At 41.7% G+C, this 25158-nt stretch overlaps 1 protein-coding gene and 1 long non-coding RNA gene across 2 annotated transcripts in view; one reads left to right on the forward strand and one right to left on the reverse strand.

The window, feature by feature from the left end:
• Positions 1 to 10556: 10556 nt before the first annotated feature.
• LOC139671058 (uncharacterized) lies at positions 10557 to 13993 on the reverse strand. Its single transcript, XR_011697656.1, has 3 exons — positions 13928 to 13993; positions 11234 to 11314; positions 10557 to 10615 (listed from the first exon to the last, which is right to left on the reverse strand). It is a non-coding gene; the product is annotated as an uncharacterized lncRNA (long non-coding RNA).
• Positions 13994 to 21765: 7772 nt separating this feature from the next.
• The window catches only part of LOC139671057 (uncharacterized), a 285587-nt gene continuing 282194 nt past the window's right edge, over positions 21766 to 25158 (forward strand). The window contains exon 1 of the mRNA XM_071553278.1: positions 21766 to 21873. The gene's annotated coding sequence lies outside the window, so the exon portion shown is untranslated. The remainder of the gene's footprint in view (positions 21874 to 25158) is intronic.

The raw sequence follows: 25158 nt of genomic DNA on the forward strand, positions 1-25158 counted from the left end.
GATTATCTTATCTGCAGAACTGTAAACTGTACTATGGTCCTACAGGAGTTTTTGCAGATTACTTTTCTCCCACGTGACTTAAAATGTGACAGCACATTACTGGGAATGTTCTAAGTTCCCAAGCAAGGATACCAGCATGACTTGACCGGGACACACTGGGAGGTACAGCTGCAGATTCACAAACCTTACATTTCAATTTATCCCCCAGATGACCTGAGAAAAGCGGCCTTCACCCCACTCTGCCTTTTTATTAACTCCTTAGTCTGCAGGGAAAGGGGTCTGCTGCCAGCTAAATAATTCACATGACAGAAGTTTATGAAAACATTATTTTTTGCTAATTCATACTTTTTCAGCCTTTCTAAACATAACATTTTCCCCCCCAAACAACTCCCCTTGAGATCTCCCGCAAAAATCGGACATACCCTTTCCTCTGCCATCAGATATGAAAACACATTTTCCCCTTCCATCCTGTTAAAAATCTATCTGTTTTGCTCTCAGTAGCTATATGCTTGCTGGTGCTTCCTCTTACAGAAACCAGCTTTGCCTTCACAGCCATTTTCACTCCAAAATGCCCAGGCTGAGCACAGGGTTCTGTGCAGGGTTTATCAGTCAAACACCCCTCTCCCACCACTGTGCTGACTCCTTGCAAACCCAGCAGTGGGCAGAATGTGATCAAGGAAAATGCATTGATAGATGCGTCTTACCAGAAAGCTTCCACATAATTAACAACATTTGCAGTCTTAAGTTGGAGTGCACTTTAGAGGAATTGTGTGCCTATTGCTTTCTGCTCTTCACGTGAATTCAACTGATCCTAAGTGGGCTGACTTTCAGTATTAGAATGTCATCAATGATAAAATAGACAAAAAAAGAATGGTTTTGTTTTGTTTTGTTTTTAATAAGAATTGGGGATGGGGACATTGGGCCGGTGTTTTTTGTTTGGTTGGTTTGTTTTTGTTTTGGTTTTGTGCCTTGGGGGGTGTTGTTGTTGTTTGTTTGGTTTGGTTTTTTAACCTGTGTGGCGCAAAAACACGTTGTGTCGTGCTGTTATCAGCCAAATCGCTCCATTTCTTTGTTCATGGAATAGCTTCTGTGTGGCTCAACCTCTGGCAGCACAAGAAATAGAGGTCAAATCATTGTCCTTTGACTCAGGTTGCAAGCTGCGACTTCCACAGGTAGCCACCTCACTGCCAAAAAAATTTTACTTATGTGAGTAGCTCCTCTTCATTGTGTGGGAGGAGGTATGAGCAACCTGGCCTGCTGCAAATGTCACCAGCCAGCCTTGTCGCTATTGGAGCTGGAGAGATCCAGCAGCTGGCTCAGCCTCTGCCAGTATCCACTGGTTACGCTGAGCTCATTAAGAAAATATTGATCGCGCAGAAGTTTACGCAATGTTTGATCCAGGCTCGCCTCCTTTGAAGCTGCACAGATTGCTGGAGCAGCAGAGGGGAGAATGCGCCTGCACATGAGCGAGAGAGTGAGAGGGAAATCAAACGCTCTGAATGGAGAAATCTTGCCAAAAAATCTCTGGGTCGGGTTTGGGCTGAGAATGCGAGCATCAGATAAAAATAACAAGTCACACGGCAGAGGACAGAGCGCAGGGCTCCTCTCTCGCCCGGGGCCGCGCATGCCTCCTGAGCAGCGCCGAGGCGAGGGGAGCCCGGCAGAAGGCTGGAGTAAAGAAGGTCTGTGTTTGATGTATGAGCTTTGGCTTGCCATTGTGAGTCACCCCAGAACTAGCTGTAGGCAAAACAAAAATCTTTTGTGATTAATTAGGAAAACCGGACAATTATGAATTGACTGCACATAGCCAGCGTACGGTAATATAAATAGTAATGAAGCCGACTGGATGTGATGAACACTCTGTTTGTGTGAGATCGCTGGAGAAAGGATACGATTTAGGTGGTGTCAGTTTAAATAACGTAATTTCTGCTCTCTGACTCTTTGTTCGGTCTTTACCCAGCATTAGATCTGAAACTTTAAAACTGAGTTTTAGTTGTCTTATCTAAATGTCTGGTTGTTCTTTTGATGTCTGCCCGAAACATATGCTTCTCTTCAATGACCATCTAAAATTATTATCTTACGATGAATGAATAAGTCTAGCAGCGCTGTAAGTGGTGTGCAGTTATTGTTGCTCCTTTGTGTTTGTCAGTAGCCCTTGCACAGGGTCTGACAGGCTCCATCCACGCACAGGGACCGGAAGAGTATTTGAATTCCCCAGGTTCTTGGTAGTTTTCAGAGGGGGAGAGGGGGTAAGAAAAAAGATCTATAGGCGCCTCTCTGCAGCACAATGGATAATTACATCTACAGTGTTCTACATCACTCTTCATTTAGCTGCCACCTAATTAAAAAAATATATCGGCGATGAGATGACGTCAGGGCTAGAATTTGCCACCGATGTCGGGGGTGCGTTACTGACGGGAGGGAGAGCGGTGGGTTTGATTTGGGGAGCCCTGCCCTCTGCCCCTCTCCGGCCCTGCGAGAGCAAATTCCTACCTGCCTGTAGGTGGCTGAGCAGGTTGCCGTGCCTTCACACGTCGTGACAATCACGACAGAGGGTTAAATAGCCGCTCGCCCCCTCTTGTTTCCCGATAGGGGTGGCGCACATCGCCCTCCCGACCCTGGCGGGGCTTTGTTCTCCCACGGGCGATTACCTCTGACCCTACCAGGACTGGTGCCTTTGCCCACTGCCTTCCCGCCCGGACCCGCTTTGTTCTCTGGTGCCGCCGCACGCCCTCGGGAGGCAGCCGGTCCCTGTCGCGACATGCTCCCGATCGCCGCCGCCGGGGGACTGCCCCCCCTCGGCACGGCTCATCCGCCAGCACGGGATCCCCCTGGGCTGGGAGCGACCTGCCTAACAGGGGGTGTTGGTGGGAGCTTCTTAACCCCTCTCTGAAAGGAGCAATAATGCGGCGAAGGAAGGGAGCATCCAGACGGTGTCTGCTAACACGCACTAGCACACCAGCGCACGCCCCCCCATTTGCCACTTTCACACCTGAATTTTTTTTGGCCGTTTCGTTTCACGGGGAAGGTTTTAATACGAATATTTTATCCAGGCTAAAAGCATGCCTGGTGGTTTTTGCATAACTTCTTTATCAAGCGTGTGGAAGTACCTACGGGTATATTTCTTGAGAAGGCTCCTGGAGAAGAAATGGTCCAGTCTTACAGCTCAAGAATCAGCAGTGGTGAGGTACACGTGGACCTTAATTAGCATTGTAATGCTGCAACCAAAAAAACCCAAACCACACAAAAAACCCACCCCAAAATTCCCAACACTGTGAGGTGAGGGCATGTCTGTGCTGTAGTTTGCTGCACTTTTACAGCCTGTGAGACAAAGAGGGAAGGTACGGTGGGGCAGGTGTGAGGGGCAATGCGATAATAAACATTTCTTTACGATTGTTATCGATCTTTGAGTAGATACTGTTGACAGAAGATGAAGATAACATCATGCACAACAGAGTGAATGGCTCATGATGGTATTAAGTGTTCTCAGATAGTTTTTGTTGTGGCTTTTTTTTACACTTTTGACACGGCCTGCATTAATGGAGCACTGATTAAAAGCTTTGAGTACAGCTGTAAACTGCTGCAGATAATAGCACAAGCGCTGCGGACCTTACCCGGTGAAGCGTCCTACATATATGCAGATATGCAGGGTGATACCCGGCTATATCTTTTGCCGATACATTAGCTCTAATGTTAAATTTAATGAAACTGTGCAGTGGCCCACACCATTAGTGAAATGCTCTAGTCTCACAAGGCTTTAATCATGCATGTTTGCACATTTACAGAAGCACAGCCTAAAACTTTGGCTGAAGAATCACACTGCTGTCAGACTCTTTTTGAATTCCAGCTGGAAACATAGGGTGACAAGGACAGCAATATTAACCATATTACCCTTTTCTCACATCTATACAAACTCATCTAGCCTAAAAGAAAAGCTGGGTCTTTATCCTGCAAATCCTCCATGCACGAAATTTTCATTGCAGTCGATGATATCTGACTTGGCAATTGATTTTCTCATTATTGCTCCCATGTCAATTATTTCCCCAGTCTGAGTCTATCTGCATTGCAACGAGGAGTCTGACCTGAGCACAAGTATTGCATTTTAGTTTTTAATCTAGTGAGCTGGAGTGTCCCAAACTGCTAAGGCATGGCAGCAGTAAGGGCATCAGCCTTCCAAACCACATTCCCTGCACCTCTTAGGGTTTTCATTTCTCTTTGCACATTGAATTCTGATCCCAGCATGGACAGCACCCATGCAGTTTGTGTGTCAGGTTTCTGGTGTGTTCCCTGTGTAGATGCCTCAAAAAGCTTCCCCCCTCCATGATCTCTGTGGCTGCTCTTCCTGCAGAACTCAGGCTAATTATATGCCTGTCTCTTTGTCCTTCCCTGAAAAACTTAATTCTTCAGAAATCTTCAGGCAGATAAGTCAAAATGTTTTACAATGCACTCAGTATTTTTGTGGGTGCAGCTGTGCAGACCTCACTTCAGCCTATGTGTCTCATGTCCATGCCTGGGACGTGCTTGTCCAGCAATGAGCCAGATCCAACTGCATGCCATCACGTTTCCTTTTTGGGTACTTTTTCTAAAAGAGCTCTATATTATGCTTTTCATTGTATTATATGTCATAATTTAAGGAAGTCCTTTAAAATAATAATAATAATAATTGAGGACTAAATTCTCTGGTTGATGATCACTACTGCTCTCCCTTTTATCTAGGAATGATGCAAATTCTTTTTCAGGCTTTGAAACATTGCACTGCCACTTCTGCCAACCTTAGCTTTTCACCGGGCTTTGGAGGATGCCACTCTGTGTCTTCAAGAGAGAGGACCTCTGATAAGCTTGTTCCCTGAGCTCCTGCCCTGGACTAGAGAGAGGAGGACTATGTCCTTCCCACAGGGCAGACAGCAGTGGGTCAGTGTCTGTTTATTTTGGTGACTTTTATTAAACCATACACCTAAAAGAGAAAAAAAGAAATTGAAAGCAAACATGACAAAATAGCAACAATTTCTTCCTACTGCACCCAAAACACGTACTCAAATGAATGCACATACTGTGCACGTGGGGATGGGTGGAGGAGAAGACCAGAAACACCTTGATGCCAAAAGGCTATTCAGCTTCCCAGGGCTTGGGTTAGCAACCACATCCTGAACACCTTTGGGACTTTCCCATCATGTGCTCCATTCCTCATCTCCAGCATCTGTTCAGCAGCACCTGGCATCTGTGTCACCTTCACATTTTGGTTTTTGTCATCAATAGCAAGGTGAGCCTGTGTTGCTTCCTGCCAGCACAAGACCCATGCCAACTGAATTTGGATGTCCTCAAGGTACAGCCAGGAGCTCCAAGTCCTCCTGCAGGCCTTCCTGTAATACAGCTTCTCATATTTAACTTTGGCACAGACAGAATAGTAATAAGTATGTCAGGTTCCCAAATACTTACTTGCTGAAATCTCTTCTCTTTAGATAGTAGCTATTTGGCAACTTTTGATGTTGCTCCTGTCCTGGCATAACCTTCTCTTCTAACTATACCACAGGATTAGTGGTATTTGTTCAAGAAGTTGGCAGGATTGTGATTTGCCTTCTGCCTACTTACCCCAAACTGGTGAGCCTAATAAAGTGCTGTGAGGTGTGTTATGATATTGTAACGATGACAAACATCAACCTTTTTACTCAACCAAGACTTTTTATCATCAAGTTCTTTATCATTTGCCATCTGCCAGGTTGTTTGACATTGTATCATGTAGACTTGGTATGGTGCTCCTAACCAAATTTCAAAGCTAATTTGGTCAGATGAACTGCTTGCAATCTATGCTATTTGTTTCTAATATACATGGAAATGCATGTGTAGCAAGCTACCATTTATAACTGGTTAATCCAATGGTATGTGTTGTGCAACACCTTGTCAAAACACTCAGAACTGAGCCAGAAGAAGACAGCAAATAAAAGGCAGCTTACTCAGTGACCTGTCTGCTTTAGCTTATATGGGTATCCATCAGTCAGGTATCAAAAACTTTCAGGAATATCTTCTTTCAGCTATTCTGTTGGATGTTGCTCCTGCTATTTTTTAACAGAATCACTCACTTGGTTATCTTATCTCCAGTGGGTGCATTTTTATCTACAAAGGAACATCTCCAGTTCTGGTTTTGTGTCTCAGTTGAACACTGAAGACTATGACTAAGATTTCTGACTGTTTTAGGAAGATATGCTATTCAGTGTCTTTATCCTCTGTTAGCCAAGTAAAGATGTTTATCTAGAGGGACCTGGACCATGTGTGTTGGCTGCTCATCTGAAGCCATGCTTTCAAAACCCAGTCAGGTTGGGTCAAGTTCTGAGTCTGCCCCAGCACAGATGTAAGTTGACTTTGGTTCAAATAGGACATGAGGAAATGCAGGGCTAACATTTGCTTCACATTAGACTTTCGAAATTCTTTGCTCCTTTTATATTGAGCATGAGTTCATTTTGCAATTTTCTGGACAGATTTGTGCATTTTCACCAGACTATGATAAATGGTTTTCTTAATATGATTTCTGATTTCCAGTGCTCTATGGACTCACTTATTTACACAGTGGTTTATTTCTACCCATATTCATGAATGCAAGACTTTCATCAGCAAGGTAGTTTTTTTTTCTTTTTCAATTGGAGTGGAGTCCTATTGTGCCTTGCTGACAAACAGCCTTCAAAACCAGGTGAGGGTGTATCACATTCTTTGTTACTCTCCACTTGCTTCATTAGGGGTGTTTCTGAGACTTTTGCTTAATTCCCAGAAGCTTTTCACTTGCCAGGCATCCTAGTGGCACTCTGAATTATCCCAAAGACACTCTGAATGGAGCACTTAACTGAAGCCAATTAGAGGATGAATTTGCTTAGGTATGTTAACCTTCCTGTGAGTGTAGAGGAGACTGCCTTGTTTTGGTATCTTTCCATTACATAATCTCCAATCCTGCCAACCAAATTCCTTTTCCATTTAATACCTGTTTTATAAGTTAATGGCCTAATTTAGCTTTTCCTCTTCTTATGTTTTCAATTTCACACTCATACTTGTTCCTTTTTCTACACCTTGTGACTATTTTTGACCTCAATTCAAGGGATCATCCAAAATTGTGTCAGCTCATCTGAATCCTCCAAGACCTAAACCATCACATTTCTATACTTAGTCAGATAATCCTTTATGTTGGCTATATAGATAGCTTGTTATATAGATTAGAACAGCAGGGATCTAGTCTCTAGGTATTATTTTAATAATTGTAATAACCACTTTGCCAATCTCCAAAAGGAAGTAATTTGTCCACATACCATACCTACCATAATGGGTAGAAGAAATGGTATGTTTTTCCTGAAGCACAACAGGTTGTTTAAAGACATTTGCTGGCATTCATTAGTTGAAGTATTTCTCTTTAGTGCAGCTTGGGCATGGGATCCTCTTCTGTTCTTTACTAATTTTAGATAGAAGGATGCAAATGGTTGAATTTGACCCACTTTTGCCAAAAATTAACTTATTCTGGGCACAAGGTCAGTCTATGGAGAGACCAGGAACTAATGATGCCTCCAATCTCCTGGTATGGGGCAGGATAAGAGGTGAAGAACCTCCAGCAGCTGGAACAAAAGTTATGAGAGGATATCACCACTCTTTCTAGCTGACATTGGTAATTAGATCATACAAACTCCCTGCCATTGACTCCAGCTAAAAAGAGGGAAGTGGAGCCCTCAACTTTGCAATGGATGTGCTGGTATTTGGCTGGGATAAAGTGAACTTTCTTCACATTATCTAGTATGGAACTATGTTTGGATTTGCACTGAAAACAGTGTTGATAACACAGGAATGCTTTTGTTACTGCTTTTCTTACTGCTTTTGTTACTGTTTTTGTTACTGCTTGAGCAAGCCTTACCCAGCGTCAAGGCCCTTTCTGCTCCTCACACCACTCCAGTGAGGAGACTGGGGGTACACAGAATGGGCAGGGACACAGCTGGGACAGCTGAACCCAGCTGACCAAAGGGATATTCCAGACTGTATGTCATGCTCAGCATATAAATCTGGGAGAAGAAGAAGGAAAGGGGGACATTTGGAGTGATGTCATTTGTCTTCCCAAGTAACTGTTATGTGTGAGGGAGCTCTGCTTTCTTGGAGGTGGTTGAACACTGGTTTATTTCAGTGAGTTGGGCATTTTTGGTGAGGAGGACATACCTAACTCCCATTACTTGCAAAATGTACACCTCACTGAGCTACCTAGAGACAACTGAAATGTGAAGGCACCCAAGGATGCATTTGGGAACAGCTGCTGCAGGCTGGACTCCTCAGTGCATGCAAGGTGGAGTACTGCAGGAGCACAGGGCTCAGAGCACCCCTGGATTAAGACAAGGGATTGTGCAAGCCCCTTCAGGCCACTGCAGCTGTGCAACCAGCAGCCTCTTCAGGGAGGGCTGAGTAATCCTACCTAAGGCTGCTGTGCAGAAAAAGAACTTTGCTTTTGATGATTAAGGCACTTGCACACCAAGAAGTCATCTTCTGGGTGCCCCTATGATGTGTACACCTGGAGAAACAGCTCAGATCTCTGAAGGTTGGACCAACTGGGAGTGCTGTTTACTGAAGATGACCAGTAGTTTTGGGGCAGAGTGTAGGAAAAAGGGTAAATCTGGAGGGAACCCTCGCCTGCTCTGCTCTCCCCTAACTGGCCCTGTCCCTTACGGCCTTGGGTAGACACCCCTGAGCAAGGCCATCTGCTTTGCATTGACAGTGGAAAGTCCTGCAACTCTCCCCTTTGGGGTGCCTAATTTCATTTGTGGGTCTCATCAGCAGTGGTCTGTGTTGCCTTCTCTCTCAGCAAAACAAGATCACAGTAGCCCCTATGCTGGCACAAGTGTCAAACAAACAAAAGATTGCAAAATGCAAATAGTAGATGCCTCAAAGAAATGGCCCAAGTGGTATGTACACCCTTTTATGTCATGCTTAATTTTCCCTGGAATAGAAAGGGAGGACTCAAACCATTGTTTACAAATTGGCAGTCAGATCACTCGTTTGTGTGGTGCTGTTAAATCAAAAAGTTGCACCACAAATGGGTTTGGCCCAATGTTCTCTAACAAATTTATTAATGATGCCTGACAGGCTGTCTGTATTTGGGGATGTTCAGTTATTAATCAGAAAATGAAACTTAAGCTGTATCACCCATGTGAAAAGAATACAGAAAAGTACATCTAAAGGAATCAAAAAGAACACAAAAATCAATACTGCAGGGGTAATGGCATGTTTGCTAAATTTTTGGTGGTCGGGAAAAGTTGGCTGTTTTTAAAAAAAAACTAATTGTTAGTTTAAGAGCTTAACAAAACCCAGTTGAGTTGCCTTTGGTTTGGGATGATAAAACTGAAATTCATCAAGAAAAGTACATGGGAGTTTCTATGTTATTACTCAATTTGTTTCTCCCCCTACTCCATATAAATATTTTAACTCCCATGAGTCCAACCTTCTCCCCAGTGAAGTCAAGGGTAATTTTGTTCTTGAACAGACCCCAGCCTAGTGAAGATTCCAGCCACAGCTGCATCAGCTCCTTCCATTCTCAGTGCTCAAGTTCCATGGCCTTTGGTGGGAATGAGGGGTGATTTCTGTGCCCCTAAGGAACTGTTCTCCAGTTAGCAAAAGGCTGAAAAAGAGTAGATGCTGACACTGCCTTATCCCACTGAAATCTCTTGGAGGTGCAGTGGATTTCTAAAGTGGTGGGCAAAGTACGTTTGCTTCTGGTAAAACAGAAGAGGCCAATGTGTAGGGCTTTTACTGCCTCAATTTCCCAAGGAATTTCTAATGAGTCAGAGTTAACTCTAGTGTTTAAAAGTAAAATATGGTTATGGCTCTCAAATGCAAGCTACATTTAACAACCATATATTGATTTTTTTCCCTGTGTAATTTTATTTCTGTGAACATTTCTGTTTTCTTAATTAGTAGCCTTTTAAAGAGAGATTTAACATCTTCATTATCAGAGGGTAACTTATGAAACAGCTGTATGGAGAGGGAGAGGCAGAGAGGATGGGAATAAAAAAAAAAAGCATTGGTGAGAGACTTTATATCTGTACCTCAAGGGGAAGTGTGTGCACATGCACGTGCATGCACACGCATACAGACAAGCTGACCCTGACATTACAATTAAGACAAAATAGCAGTGGCAAAGCTGGTGACAAAACTCAGCAATTTCCAATTGCACAGTCACCCTGTAACGGGAAGAACTGTTTACCCCATGTTCCTTATTAAACTGAAGTATTTTATTTAATGAGCATGACTCATGCAAGGTGTTCCCATAAATCATCAGCTGGTTTACAAACTCAATAACTAGGCTTCCTGCTATAACTAGGCTGTGCACACCTTAAATTATTAACACGCCAGGGCCTTAAGGCAGATCTTTGATGATGATGATATAAACACTGTGAGGACAAGGTGCTCTCTCAGCAAAAGATTATTGACTCTAATTACCATTTACCACAGGAAAAAGAAAAGAAAAGACAATAAAATATGAGGGAGAATTTAAATCTCAGATTTAATTTTATGAGGAGTTTTAAACCCCCAAACTTTTTGTTGTTCTTTTTGCTGCCGCTGCTTTCAGCTGCTGCTGCTGCATGATATTCTGTAGCTGGCTGATCTTGAAAGCATGACAGTTGTTAAGCAGAAAAAGAAACAAAAAAAAATAAAACATGAGAGAATGTTCAGTTGATGCTATGTACATTCTTTGAAATGGATGGAAAAAGGCCAGAGGGAACAGAAAATGATAATACATTGGAAAGAATCCCAGCCTTAATTGTTTTCATGTATGTAATGTAATAAAAAGGTTAAAGCACTAATATGCCTGACTACAGTCATTTGGTTTGTAAACCAGAACTGCAGGTCAACCTTTAAAAAAGGAATTGCATACTATTATAATAGGCTTCAATTTTACCCAACCCTCATTATAACAATTCTAGAAGTAATGGCATAGGGGTTGAAATGCACTTATTTCTGTCCAGGTGAAAGAGCAGAGACAACCCCACATGCAATGCACACTTTGTTTCTGTGAGTGCAAACTCCATTAGAGAGTGGCACAGTGAGGATACAGAAGTCAGATTCAGCACAGTCACATCCTAACTAATAGATAAAAATAAACCATGCCTCTCACTACAAAGAGGAAATTACTTTCATTTTAAAGGCATGTTTACAATGTCGTTGCTTTTTCAACCTAATTTTTGAACCTGTGTTTTTATTAATGCAAACAGCAACTTCTTACATTTTTCATGATCCTTCCATGCTGTCGGATCCCAAAGGTACTTGGCAGATGGTACGACACGGGCTCACTTTATACCCACTGCTGAAATAAACCAATTGAGGTTGGAATAAGGCTGTCATCCTGCCTTATTATGATAATAGGACCATGTCTGTAACTCTATTGGAAAGAATTTCCTCCTTCCCAACTCCAGGGCATCAAAAATCTTCCCAGTTGTTAATTTTTATTATTTTATCTGTAATTCTTATTCTTTTATCTTTTGGTTATTTCTGTGTGGAAACAATGGTGTCCTTAAGTTTACTTCTTGTCTGATTCTACTTTGTAGCTACTAATGAAGAGACCTTTTGTGGACTGACTCTCTGACTTACACATGGCAGTAAAATCGAGGCCAAAGTATGCAAAAATGGAGGCAATATATTGTTATTTCTCCTCAAAAAGGATTAGAACTGTGACTTAATTTTTTTTTTTTTAAAACAGCACCTCTATCACTGCCAGTGGGTCACAGCAGGAGTACTGATTCAATATGAAGTCTTAGGGACATACACCATGTAGTAAGTCACTAATACCATGTTCTGCCATATTGAAGCTTTCCTTGGAAGTCCTCCATCCAAGCTCTGATCAGTCCCACTCCTACTCAACATGTGGTATATAGCACAATCTGCACCAAAGGTTGTAAGCTACAGGCAGCCATCCTGTCTTTCAGTGTGGAAAGCTTTTAAGTACTCTGCTGCTTCAATTCTCATAGCAAGAAGTACTGCTGTGGAAAGTGCAGATGTATTTTGCTATGAATATTCTCCCTCAGTATTGCATAAGACAGAGAGATAAGTGCATGGTGCATAATATCCAGCAATAGTGGATACTTAAGTTTATGTGTGTCATTTCATCTGGATGTTAGTATCCTACATTCCTATCACTACTGAGAAAAATTATTTTAATGCAGTGCTTTCACATTCTTTGAGATTTATTGTCCCAACAAGGAACAGGAGATTTATATGACTAGCTCTTGTTAAGATTATTGGGAGATAGGAAAGCTACCTAGTGTCTATTGGGTATAAAACATGTATAAACTAAAAAACTGTACATGTACATGCACATGTACTAGTCAGAGAGATGAAGTGAAAAGAGAACAATAACTGAAAGTGTTCACACATAAGTAAAAAAAATGAAAACCAACATTTCTTTGTCCCCACAACTCCATTAACAAGGGATATGGTTAATTTTAATTATACAAGTCAGGAAATTCTGTGTTTCCATAGAAACCCCATCTTTGCTTCTCTTCATGCATGTATTTCTGACTTGTCTTTACTTGTTCAGAGAATGTAAATACAACTGTGTGGCACAAGTGCTCTCTAGTAATAGAGATGAGTGGTCCTCCATTGCATTCTCTCATGCCCACACTGTGGGCTGAATATGCAACTCTGGTCTCATGTGTGACAGATTCATTTCAACAGAGTTCCTATAGAGTGAAACTGCAAGGATAGAACTTTGAGTCTGGCCCTGCCCTTGTGTTTATGGTATTGTTGTGTGATTTACCTCACATCATGTCACCTTGCCCACTAATGGCATCTTGAGAAAGTCGCAAGTGACAAAAACAAGTTCTGTGTTGTGCTGGAGTAGGAGCTATGTCAATCAGAGGGGAGAAATATCCAACTAATTATTGCCTGGGATGTACAGAAAATAGCTGGCTGCTGATGGAGCTGCCACAGTTGCTGAAAGCACAGAGAGCAAGTGAAGGATTGCAAGTTGTGTGAAGGCAGCTGAAGAAAAGCTGATTTCCAGGTGTGTTCTGAGCCTCTTGTGTTATCCATTTATTTACACACAGGAAGGCTGAAAGGACACTTCCCTGCAGTAGAGAGCCTTAGCCAGGTCTGCACAGACAGTCACTAAGCTTATTTTTAAACTTTAGCCATGCTGCAGCACTTTCCCCTTTCTGCTGCTGAAGTGACCTGCCACACATTGATCTGGTTTTGAGTTCCTGCCTGATTCTATGACTGTTCTGGTTGGAGTGGGAAGTATGCACTGTCTGTTTTCTCATATTCTTTGGCAGCAGCATATTGTCTCCTTGCCACCTTCTGCCCCATGCAAACCTCTCCATATAAATACACACCTCCCAGATCTTCCCCCAAACCTGTTAGAGATGCAGCAACACCTTCAGAAGGAAAGCTATCTATAGTCTCAAACCAATGGGCAGGAATAGTTGCACAGTTTCATTCTCTCTCCTTTCTCCCCACCCAAGAAACATGTTGGAACCACAATTGCTTCTGTTTTGGAAAAAGCCATTTGCAAGCAGCCAGCAGAATTGAGGCAAAGGGCAAAGAGATCCTCTGTCTCAGAGGTCTAATGGCCAGGCTGCACCATTTGCAGGAAGTGAGACACAGTCTGCATCATTCCATGGTGAGCTGAGGGGTTTGCTCTGGGCGAGATGAGAGTTTGAGATAGAAGGTGAGAGCTTCAGTTCAAATCTGGATTCCTGAGCTTTCATGGCAAGACAGACCAGCCATAAGTGTCCATAAGTGGTGTGGACTAGCTTGATTGCAGTAAATGGATGCTCATACTTACCATGTGAATGCTTTTGAGGCAATCTAACCATAACTTTGACTTATGCTTTGGGGAAACCTCAGAAGTGGCCACAATCATACCAGAGAGGCAAAGCAACATGAAGACAGGTGGTGCTACAAGCAGAAGAAATGACATTACCATGAGAAGCAAGTTAAGCAGGGCAGTGATGGAGATAAATCTCTCATTCCTACTTTTGTATACAAATGTGCTCCAGCATTGGTCTTCTTTTTGGCACTTGTTTACAATCTATAACACAGATTTATTCTTGACTTCTGTGGTTTTTTCTTTATGTGGAGGGTGGTTGGTTGCTTCCCCATAGCTGACTGATTTGAAGAGCATGGGTGTTGTTTGAAGCTGTTGATATCATCCATCAGAGCACATGGGTCTATCACAGGCTCAGTTTAGCCATAGGACTGGTGATGACTCCCAGTTCACCTAGAAAGGTACATACCACTGTCTTCAGAGAGAGAAGAGGGGTTCTGGAAACAAGCACAGGTACATCTGCAAGTACACCAATAAATGCTATATGTGAATTTAAATCTGCCCATCATCTTAAATGATTCTAGAAAGAATGCCTCTCTTGTGGTGGGGAAAAAAAGGACACTCCTTTCCAGGTGCAGACCAATAGGCTCAGCATGAACAGCGAGACAGGCTGAACTTCCAAATATGTGTGCATTTGTGAAACTGAAAGCCACTGAGTCTTAAAGTGACTGACTGCACCTCCCAGTCTAAACCTGGAGGAAGTGCTTTCAGGTTTGCATTCTAGGTCTTTCATTAAACATGTGTAATAAACACTGTTATAACTTGCCATGCAAGAATGTACTGTAAAGTAACAATTTTAACTGCTACTCTCACTTTTTCCTCCCATGTATTTAAATATAAAAGGTTTGGGTTTTTTTTTAAGCTGAATGAAAAGAGGGAAAGGGAAGTATTAGGAGTTCTGTGCAACTTGTACAACACGACTCTGTGTGGGAATGATATGGACATTTTAATCCATACTACTATTTTGTTGCTGCTCTGGGAGGAAGCAACAACAACAAAAAGCTGCCTATAAGTACTTGTTGAAATAATGGCCCCATCAAACCAGATGTTAGCCAGATGAGCAATCTTTTTGTATGTGTTCATGTTCCCCTTGCTAATATTTGATTTCTGGGCAAAAATTAAATCTCACTTAGAGCCTGCCTACAAGCTGGCAAGCCTCCAGATTATTAGGACATTTTAGCAACACTTACATTTTAAACAGAAAAGATCAAAAGTATTTTCTGTGCTTCTTTTTTTTTTTTTTTTAAAGCTGCTTAAGCAGAGAACAACAAAAAATTCAAGGGGCCAATCTTGATTGAGCTGGCTTATAAGGAGGATCTCGGGAGAAAGTGTATGTGCCATGTAACCTTATGGATGTGTGCTCATGCTCTGCACAGGAGATGCCCCCTTGAATTAGGTGTTAAGGCACCACTGAAGAGCGTTGACTTGTTAGCAATCTCATCCATTAAGTGCCTTTCAGTGAAACATGCCGAGTAGTAAATGAGTTATGATCACTTGACTTTTTAGCTGTTACCAGAGAAACCTAATTCTTACACAGTAGCACAGAAAACATTTTTACTATGAAGATTTCACAAGTCAAAATACCACTGTTTTTGTGATTCTGGATATCCCAAGGGTAAAATTTGAATGAGTCATTAAATTCCTGAAAAGCAATATATTCCTGTGGGTTGAAGTATGTTCACAAAATAAGCCTTTCCCCCTATCATGACTCTCTCCCATTATGAGAAGTTCAGAGTCCTTCTCTGACAGTAAAGTTGTCACATCTGGGAGATGAACTCGAGCAAACATGAAGCATCTTTTACTGTCCTCCAAAGCTTTGTCCTGAATGTGTCTTAGGATGTGTCTCAAAACAGGAGGAAAAAATCAACCAAAGAAACTTTATGTCCCTACAGGTATTTTCTGGATGGCTTAATTATGTGTTGATGGCAACTGGGCTTCTGTTTCATTGCATGAGCATGACTGGGTCAGTCAATGCAGCCAATGGATTAATAGTGGTGTGTGGCCTTTAGAAGATAACCTTGGTACTTTGGGGTCTGATACTTTCCAAATAGTAAAGAACCTTCTGTTCAAATTATGGTGAATGTAAACTCTGGTGCTTTCATGCTATTGTAAATTAGGCCCCTTGGTGTCTCAAACAAAACACTAAAACAAGTTCCTAAAGCATCTTCTCAGTTCTTTTGAACATTTTGACATCAAAATAATTGTGGGGCCCAAACCAAAGCCTATACTAGGAAACTGCTAAATACCAGGAGAGTTTGCATTTCAAGTCCCATTCAAGCAAACAATTGATCTAATTTCTTAAAAAACGATCATGGTGAACTATTCACCAAACTGACATTCTAGCACTCACAGACCTGTTAAGTGTTCGCACCCCAAAGAAAACTGCCCTATTTATTTCATATCTTGGTATGATGTGGTGATCACATCAACTCCTGATGCTGGATCAGCTGTGTGTTTTTCTCAAACTTCACACGCTCTGGCTGTGACCATTTTCACTTCTATAGGTCCGACTAGTACCAAATGAAGAGTTTAAGTGATATCCGGATGTTTAATGCAACTAGTAGGCTCATACCTGTATGTTGCCGTGGTACTTTTCCAAATGAATGACAAAATTTTAGGATTCATCCACTCTGTGTGAAAAGCAGTTCTTCTCAGCGGCCTTACTAGATGCTAAATCCTTGCTCCTTAAGGGTTGTGTTTGTAAAGTGGCACAGATTTAATATAGCATGTGTTTTATTTTGAGCAGACTCTACATTATAATGCAGCAATGTAATAGAACTCTTCTGGTTGACAAACACTCTGGTGTAAATGATTTAATTTACTAGCTGAAGCATGAGTCTACATATTATTGTACTGATCAGTCATTGCATACTAAAATCACTCATCCTTAATGTAATGATTTGGTATCCCTACAGAGAATTTGAGTCATCAGAAAGTCATTAGATACAGTAAAAAATGAAAATTACTATTACACAGCAGTAAACACTATTAACTGTTAGTTAAAACAGCATTTAATTTAGCAATGCAACAGTTTACAAATTTCTGCAGTTTACTTAGTTCTTGTGTAATTGTAACTACAAAGCTAATGCCTCCAGTGCCAATAGCATGACACAAATATGGGATGGGAGAATATGACCAGCTATTTCAGCTCAAAATGAAGCAACTACGCATCATTACAGAGCATCACGTTAATTTTTATCGTAATGGTTCAGTCATATGATGTAGAAGCCATGACTCATTACAGAGAAGACAAAAAAGAACTGCAGTGTTCCGTAAGGCATCCAGGCACCAAACTGTCCCTTAGCAATGGGGATGATATTTATTCTTCTGTGGTAAATGATAAGTCTGCAAAGATGTGTAGAAGAAAGCAGAACACAAGATTTCAGAGCTCTGTTATGGTCTTCAAGCTGAGGGTGTGTAGTGCCTGGACACCTTTGGAGAATGGTGCAGATTGCTTCTAAGGAGCAACGTAATGTGCAACACTGAGGCTCTGAACACCTCTTGATATGAGCACACACTTTCTTGTATCCACGATCTGAATGTGAAACAAGGGAAGGACATTTTGAGAAGGCCATGGTAGTTTTAATTGCCAGGGACAAAATCTGAAAACAGGCCATTCAGTGTTTATGTGTGGCATACAAGATTCACACAGGTTTAATATCCTCCAGATGCATCTAACATGATTGACACTTCCACCATGACTGTCTCCTCTCGTGCATGTGGCTAAATGTCATGGCACTCCTGTAAACAGGGACTTCTGTACAACAAATCTGTCTTGCTGAGACAACATATAGTGTGTGGTGGGGAATGCTTACCATGATTTTACTCTAGGTTAGGTATAGGTCTGACATACATGTGAGGAAGTAAGCATTTATATTTTCAGAGGATTGTATTTAGCTCAGTGTCAGTAGCAGCTGAAAACCTGATGGATGTTTGTTTGGCAATAAAACACTCCTTTGAAGTATCATAGTTTTTTTTACACTTGGATAATTGAAGTACAGTTTCTACAGGAAAACAACATTTGTGCTTCTTTAGATCCTGCCATGTTGGGCCTGGCAAACCTTGTGACCTGTCCCCCCTCCACCAAGCAATGGGGCTGCTACAAGGGGACATGTGGCTCAGTGGTGACTCCCACTTCACTGCCTGATTTTGCATCTGAAAGCCCTATCTAGAGGGTTCCCATCGTACCCATTCAACCAGCAGGTAGCTGTCTCACTCAAGTGAATGGAAATCCCAAGCCATGTGTGATTACTAAAGCTAGACTTGTCACAACCATTCAAACAATTTTTTAAAACTAGCAGTATTATTATTCAGTGAAAGGGCTTTCCCCTGGTACATCTAGACCCATATCATATTTGGTTTAAAGTGGAAATTAAAGGGCATTTGTACTAGGTGAATGTAGCTTGTGCAAAATTCACACTTTTTACTGGTAAGGTGTCATCTTACAGGCAAGGCCCATAATAAAGGTATCCTTCTTCTTCTTCTCCTTCTCCTTTGTCTCTTCATATGTGAAACTTGTGGCAAACCTCTGAGTAGAAACCATGTCTCTCAAGTCCAGGTTTAGTTCCTTAGCCACAGGGCTGTGGTTCCTTTCATGTTTCTTTCTTTTTGCCACACAGTGTTGTATAAATGTTGCAGGTCAGTTTTATTTCTTCCTATCATAATCCACACAAGTTGGATAATGGGCTGTCTTCTGCTGCTTTGTAATTCAGCTGAAGTTGCCGGACTAACACCAGAGGTGAATTTGATCCTTCCCTTTGCATATGGATGTATAATCTTTGTGGGTTCTATGTCTCTAGAAGCCTGGAAAGTATTGATTTTATAGGCAGAATATCAAATGTATGTGCCCAGACTTCACTGATAAGATAGCATTGTGGGATTTCTCTCATTTTCATATGTTTGAATGAAGAATTGGCTGGAGGGGCATTTTTTGTTGGTATCATATGAGTGTCTGCTGATACTTTTCAGTTAGCAATAATTACATTACATCTGCTGTGTACAGAACAGGAAACTAATTCTTCTTATGAAGATGCAGTACACGGATCGAGATTCTGAGTTTTGTACTGTTACATTTACTAACCACATAATTGCATATTTAGGTCTATTACACAGAACCTGAAATGTTATGGTGCAGGGTATAATTACACCATTTACTCTTGAAGAAACCCTCAAGATATAATATAAATAACAGGATTGTGGATTCATAGAAATTAGAGATGGGAAAAGAGCCTATTAGGTCATTTGCAACCCAGTGAGAAAAATTATAAACAGTTTGCTGGAGTGTATCTTATCATAGGCATTGATTGCCCTTTCTATCTCTCTGTGCTAGAATTCCCCCAGAACTCTGCAAAAGAGTTGCTTGACAGTGTGGGAGAGGGACTGTGAGCCACTGTCTCTGTACTAGCTGACAGTTGTGTAGGGGAACTGGCAAAAGAACACCATTTCCCCCCAGCAGTGGAAAGTCTGCCTAAAAATCCTTGGACAGATGTCTTCTTCACACCAGAGGCATCAAATCTAGGGGCTGCAATGGTCACTGGCAGAAGTAGAGATGAAGGCTGTTATATGTCTTGGGCTACTCTCTGCACAGGACTCATGTTGAAGTTTATGCTAGACACATCAAACATCTTGCCTGTAATTTAGGCCCTGGTCTTTTCTTCTATGTAATTATTTAATTGGAGTGTAACTAGCAATTAAAACATAGCCACGAACATTAACAGTACTTATTATCTGAAATAGGTATCTATCTTTCAACCTTTTTTCCCCTCCATAATGGACAGCAGGCTTCTAAGAAATACAGACTCCAGAGATGTCCATGAACGGATCAAGAAGTTGTCTAGGTTGCTTCTCAGTTTAGTACCGCTTGTTATCATCACTCTCTGTTCTCTCCTTGTAGGCACAGCTCTCTTCATCTTATGGTTTCTCACTTACTGGTTTTCTTCTTTCTTCTCCTCTCTTCTCTTTGAGGAGGCAGTTCTCTTGTTTTTCCTCCTCCTCTGACCTTACATACACAGGGGAGCTCAGTGTCAAGAAGAAAGTGTGTGGGTAAAACCACTTTCGGAACATGCTGACCCATTGTACATTTAGATGGGAGGAGAAAGGAGATAATTGTAATTGGAGTTTTATGGCTTCAGCTGGCTTTGCCTTCATTAGTTCTCTCATGTACATGAGGGAGAAGTTACTTCCACCATCCCTCCACATCATCCATACGTAGGTCTTTAGATAGTCCTCCAATGACATGTCTTTCAATTCCATGCTGTTTCCATTAGCCCTCACATGCTGCAGTGGATTCATTGCTTACTCTCTCTGCTTCCCATGTCAAGGATGGCTGTGAGCCCTGAGGGCTCTGAGGCACCTGACACAGTGAAAAGGAGTCCTGCCATGATGCAGCACCCCTGGGGGGAGGATGACTACAAAGGCCATGCTTAAGGGAAACAAATCCTTTCCCCGGGACAAAAGCAGTGGGGGCTGTCATGGCACACCCATGCCCACCTCTGCATGCTGGGTTCTTGGTGGGCTGATGATGCCTCTCCCTCCATCATCTCTGGGGGTCAGACCTGACCTGCTGTGGAGCTTCACTTTGGGGGATCTCTGCTGGTGATCTGGCCCTTTCTTATTCAATCCTGAACCAGCAGCACAGCATTCCTAAAAGATGACTGCAGTGATGAGGCAATTAATTACAAAGCTGACTTAACTGTATGCTCAGGTTTAAACAAGTTTGCATCACCAGCATTCCCCTAATAATTGCTTTTAAAGGAGCAGAACTTGCTGTGAAGCAAAAACCATCCGGGCACATCTTGGTGCGCAGAAGGGCAAGGGTGCCAGGGAGTGAAGAGCAAGGACTGTCTTCTGTGAAGGATGGGGTCCTGTGTGGCAAGCCGGAATGATCCTTCTTGAAATCCCAGTTGACCTGGTATCATACCAGTAACAGATTAATTGCAAGATGCTGTGGGAAGACTGTTTCTTCCTGATGCTTTGCAGCATGAAGAGCCACACGGGTGGGACTCTCAAGAGCTCCATGAAGTCAAGAATCACTACTGCTAACAACGGATGGCTATGTGCAAACATGGAAACAGGCAGGTGCCCTTCACCTGTGGCATTCACTTCGTAATATTACTGACCTCCTTGCTGCCACAAAATAGTTCAGACTGAAGTGCATGTGTGACAGTAAGTTAATAATTTTTAACAAATAAAGAAAAGGAGCAAAACCTGCTAGCAATCAAAAAGCCATTTGGAGGTGCAGGAAGCATGGGGAAGGGCCTATTTTGAACTACTCTATCCCTTTGTAGTCAGTACCTTCAGCTGCTGTCCTTTAGACTTTTTAACTTGTACTGAAAGTTTGTCTTTAATTAGCATTTCTGGGGAGCCTTTACAAAAACTAGTTAAGTCCCCTTTAGCCCACAAAAGTTGATCACTTCACTGCGAGCTGCATGTCTGTATCTGAACAAAGTTAGGCCCCTGAAAAAAAAAAAAATTAAATTAATTTCCACCAACATCTGCCCTAAGTGGTTTTCAGAGGAGGACTAAAAAGAGTTGTTCCAGATACCCAAACTTAACAAAGATCAGGTTAGGTCCATGCCACCCATTAAGATTAGAATGTACTGTAATTCTGATTTCAGGCTGTGTTTTTATTTAAACCCTATCTGTAGATGTATCTAATAAACACTTCTGGAAACTAATTTACATTCTAAAATCTATTAATTTAATCATAGTCATTATATAAGTCACCATTAAAGAGCAAGTAAAGCAAGCAGAGTGAAACAACAAAGTGAGATAACCAATCTAACTTAAATAATGACAAGCACTGCAATCTATAACAAAAAAATCACACAAGTTAACACTTTAACAGCATTTGCATCCCAGTCTATTAGATCTTCATACTTGGTGTGACGAAAGTGTGGGATGAGTAAAAACAAGTCCTTACGGGCAAACTTCAACCACGCATGGAAAGCCTGGATAAAATCTTCCCCATTCTTTCAGTCCTATGGAAGGAGGAACTAGAAGAGCCACTGGGTAGAAAATGTGTGTTTCTCCAAGGCAAAGAGGTATGGCAGAACCATGGGGCCTGGGAATGATTCCAGACACTGTGTGTCAACATCTTAATATGGAGGGTGCTGTGTTGTTGTTGGAGTCCATGAGATGGAGAGAGCAGATGTTTCAAAGCTTTGAAGCCTGCCCATGGGGAGGGACATCTCTGGAGTGCTTTCAAACTCAGATGTCAACTGGGAGATTTCACCCGAAAGAAAGGAAAACCTGGTAATTAGGGCAAAGAATAAGTTACTAGCAAATCTGGATTTGGATCCTTTTACTCTTTGAGTCTCTTTCTAATGGGAATTGTCACTAGGCTAAAGCTTTTTCTAGAGTTGCAAAGCTCCAGACAGGCTAAGGTGGCTGCTGCCGCACAACAAAGGTAGCAGCATGGGTAGTGATGACATGTGCCAGACAGGACTGGAGAACCTGCCCTCTTTTGAAGAAACTCTCTGATGTTGGAGTGCCCGGCATGAAAGAATGACAAGATTATGTATATTTAACACTTATGTATATTTAAATGTCATACCTTTCAAGTCCACCATATTGCTGTTTGCTACTCGCTCCAGGCCTTCTTCCCAAAGCAGTGGTGACCCCTTTGGCATCTGTAGGCAACTCCACATCCTTCCACAGCAGTGTCAGCTCCATTTGTCACAAAGTACAGCCATAGTGTATCCGCTGCTGGTTAAGAGAAAGACTTTGCTCCCAAAAGCTCTACAGCCCTTGGACTTCTTTCTAAGAGCTGTGTCTGTGGTTTAGAAAATTTCTCATTATTATTTCTCTCTGAGTCTCTCACACCAATTTAATTCTGTTTCCAAGAATCAAACAAGTCCTGAATGCTGTGTCTCCTCCCTGAGGGAGGAGATTTATTGTTCTGATGAGAACCACCCAGTGGCCAAGAAGTTGCATAGGTCAGTTCCTGAGTGGCAAAGCTTATAAATAAATAAATTTACAGATTTTGTGATGCCCCTGGGAAATTTTACATCAACACATTTCTGTAAAGGCAGCTTCAGGCCCATGTCTCTCGCATTCCTTTTATTTTTAGATATTTATTCCCAAGAGCAGAAGACTTCTTTCTTGGGGCCATATTTTTTAAAGTGGTCCTATCTTTGCATCCAAGTGTGAGACTATAATAATAATAATAATAACAACAGCAATAACAACAACAACAGCTAATGATGATGATAAGTGTAATACCTTTCACTTATGTATTTCTCGTTGCGATGATTTGCATTACATCAGAAATGTACAATAGGGGCTCTCTGCCAAGCAGATAAGCAGTGTTGACCTGAAGAAGCTATGCTCCAAGACATAAGCAAGCTCCAAACAAAAATACACATGCAAAATTATATACACTCACATATATGGCCTCAATCTGATTCATCCAAAGAGATGAAAGCAGTTGGCAAACAGCAATTAACTCATTTTCATGCAACAGATAAGCATCATCTTTCTATCTGATGGATGAGCAAGACAAGTTAAATGACTTGCCCAAGGTTACACAATGCATCAGGGCAGAGCTTGGAAGCAGTATAAAGAAGTCTTCGTTCCCTGATCTAACTTTCCTCTTTTTGACTTTCATCTGAATTTTCAGTGTACAGAACAGACTTTCAGAAATGTGCACACAGATGCACATACACTTGTGAACCTGGAAGATAAAAAGACTTTAAGGTTGGGCTCTAACTCCATCTAGTTAGTCAACTCCTCTTGAAGACCTGTATGTTCTCCGCAGCCTTTTACTTTGCTTAGTTTAAAATGCTGGAGCCAATTAGCATTTGATTTTGAGTAACAAATTTTCTTTTCCAACATAAATTAGACCTGTGTCCCTCTTGATCTTATAATTCTCAGTCTTAATGTCACTGAATTTTTGCTTTGGGTAAAGAAGAAGCAAGAGTTACTGGACAACTGTGAAGGGATGCTTAGCAGCAGAGAGATTGCAACCATTTAATCTGTGTGTTTTGTTTCTTTTTTTTTGGGGGGGGTGGGCAGGGAGGGTGTCTATCTGAGAGGAAAGTGCTTACTGTTAATCTCATAGCAGTAAATTACAGAGAATTCCTTCACTTCCATAATGTTATCTACTCAAATATCTTTAGACATATTATCCACTAATTCAGTATGACAGTACTGCTATAAAGATATATAGGGCTTCTCCACATTTTACAGAGGAAAAAATTATGGACTGAAATTTGAAGGTCTACATGTTAACAACAGTGCTGTGTGGATGGTATGTGTGGGTGTAAAGAGCCAGGCATAAAAACGTAATAGTCCACTTCCAGGGATAAATTGTAATATACATATAAGCCAAACTACTGAACCCAATAGCTGTGAAATTTAATATCTCACAAGTAAGCGACTTACCCAAGATCTCAAAGAAAACCTGTGGCAGAATCAGGAAAGTGTCCCATTCTTGTTCTTGAGCCACAAAACCACTTTTCCCTTTGAACCTCCAATCAGTCTTTTCTTTGATTTAAGGTTGACTGAGATGAGCTGATTAAGTTTCCATGTATCATCTGGAAGCTCAGAACAGGCTTGTTTTGCTAGACATTCCCATCAGCCCCCGTAGTTTCAGGCCTTTTGATTATAAAATGCTTTTTACGTTAGTCTTCGTGGAAACTCCCTTTTTCTTTTGTTTTAATCATTTACAAGCTGGAGTCTTACCAATTTATGTAACATGGTCTCATCCTACTCATTATTTCATCATACTCCTGCCAGATCTTTATTAAATGTATTTCTTCCCCCCTTTAGTAAAAAAGGGATGGGTGCCTGGGAACCTGGATATGCAAAATGAGTGGGAATTCAGACTTTTTTCTTTCTCCAGGTTTTTCACTCTCTTTCATTCCAGACTTAGTAATATCAATGAGAAAGGTTATCTTCCCTAGTTGTGGGAAAGTAGTGCTTGTCAAGTTTAGGTGGGTTATTAGGGAGGGATGAGGGTCTTACTCTCTCCAAGCTCCAAGAGAGAGCCAAGCCACAGACTTTGAGATCATAATCATGGTCCTAGCAAACAAAAACCTGTAAAATTTACTCTATAGGCCAATGAAGCAGGCTTTTAGCCTTCCTAAATACCCCCCATACCTTAATACCTCCCAAGCCTTTTGCACCTGCAGTTCAGGTACTCTTGGTTTTTCTGTCTCCTTTCACTGCTTTGGTACTTTCCTTCCCATCTCATCTGTTATTTTTAAGGTACATGCCTTGCTAATTGAAAAAGCTACGTAACTCCCTGTGAATTTTCACCACCCACATTTACCCCTCTGAATGCCATGACTACAACACCTACAATGTGACACTGAGAACTATGACCA

Source organism: Pithys albifrons, chromosome 4, assembly GCF_047495875.1.
Source record: "Pithys albifrons albifrons isolate INPA30051 chromosome 4, PitAlb_v1, whole genome shotgun sequence".
Taxonomy (NCBI): Eukaryota; Metazoa; Chordata; class Aves; order Passeriformes; family Thamnophilidae; genus Pithys; species Pithys albifrons.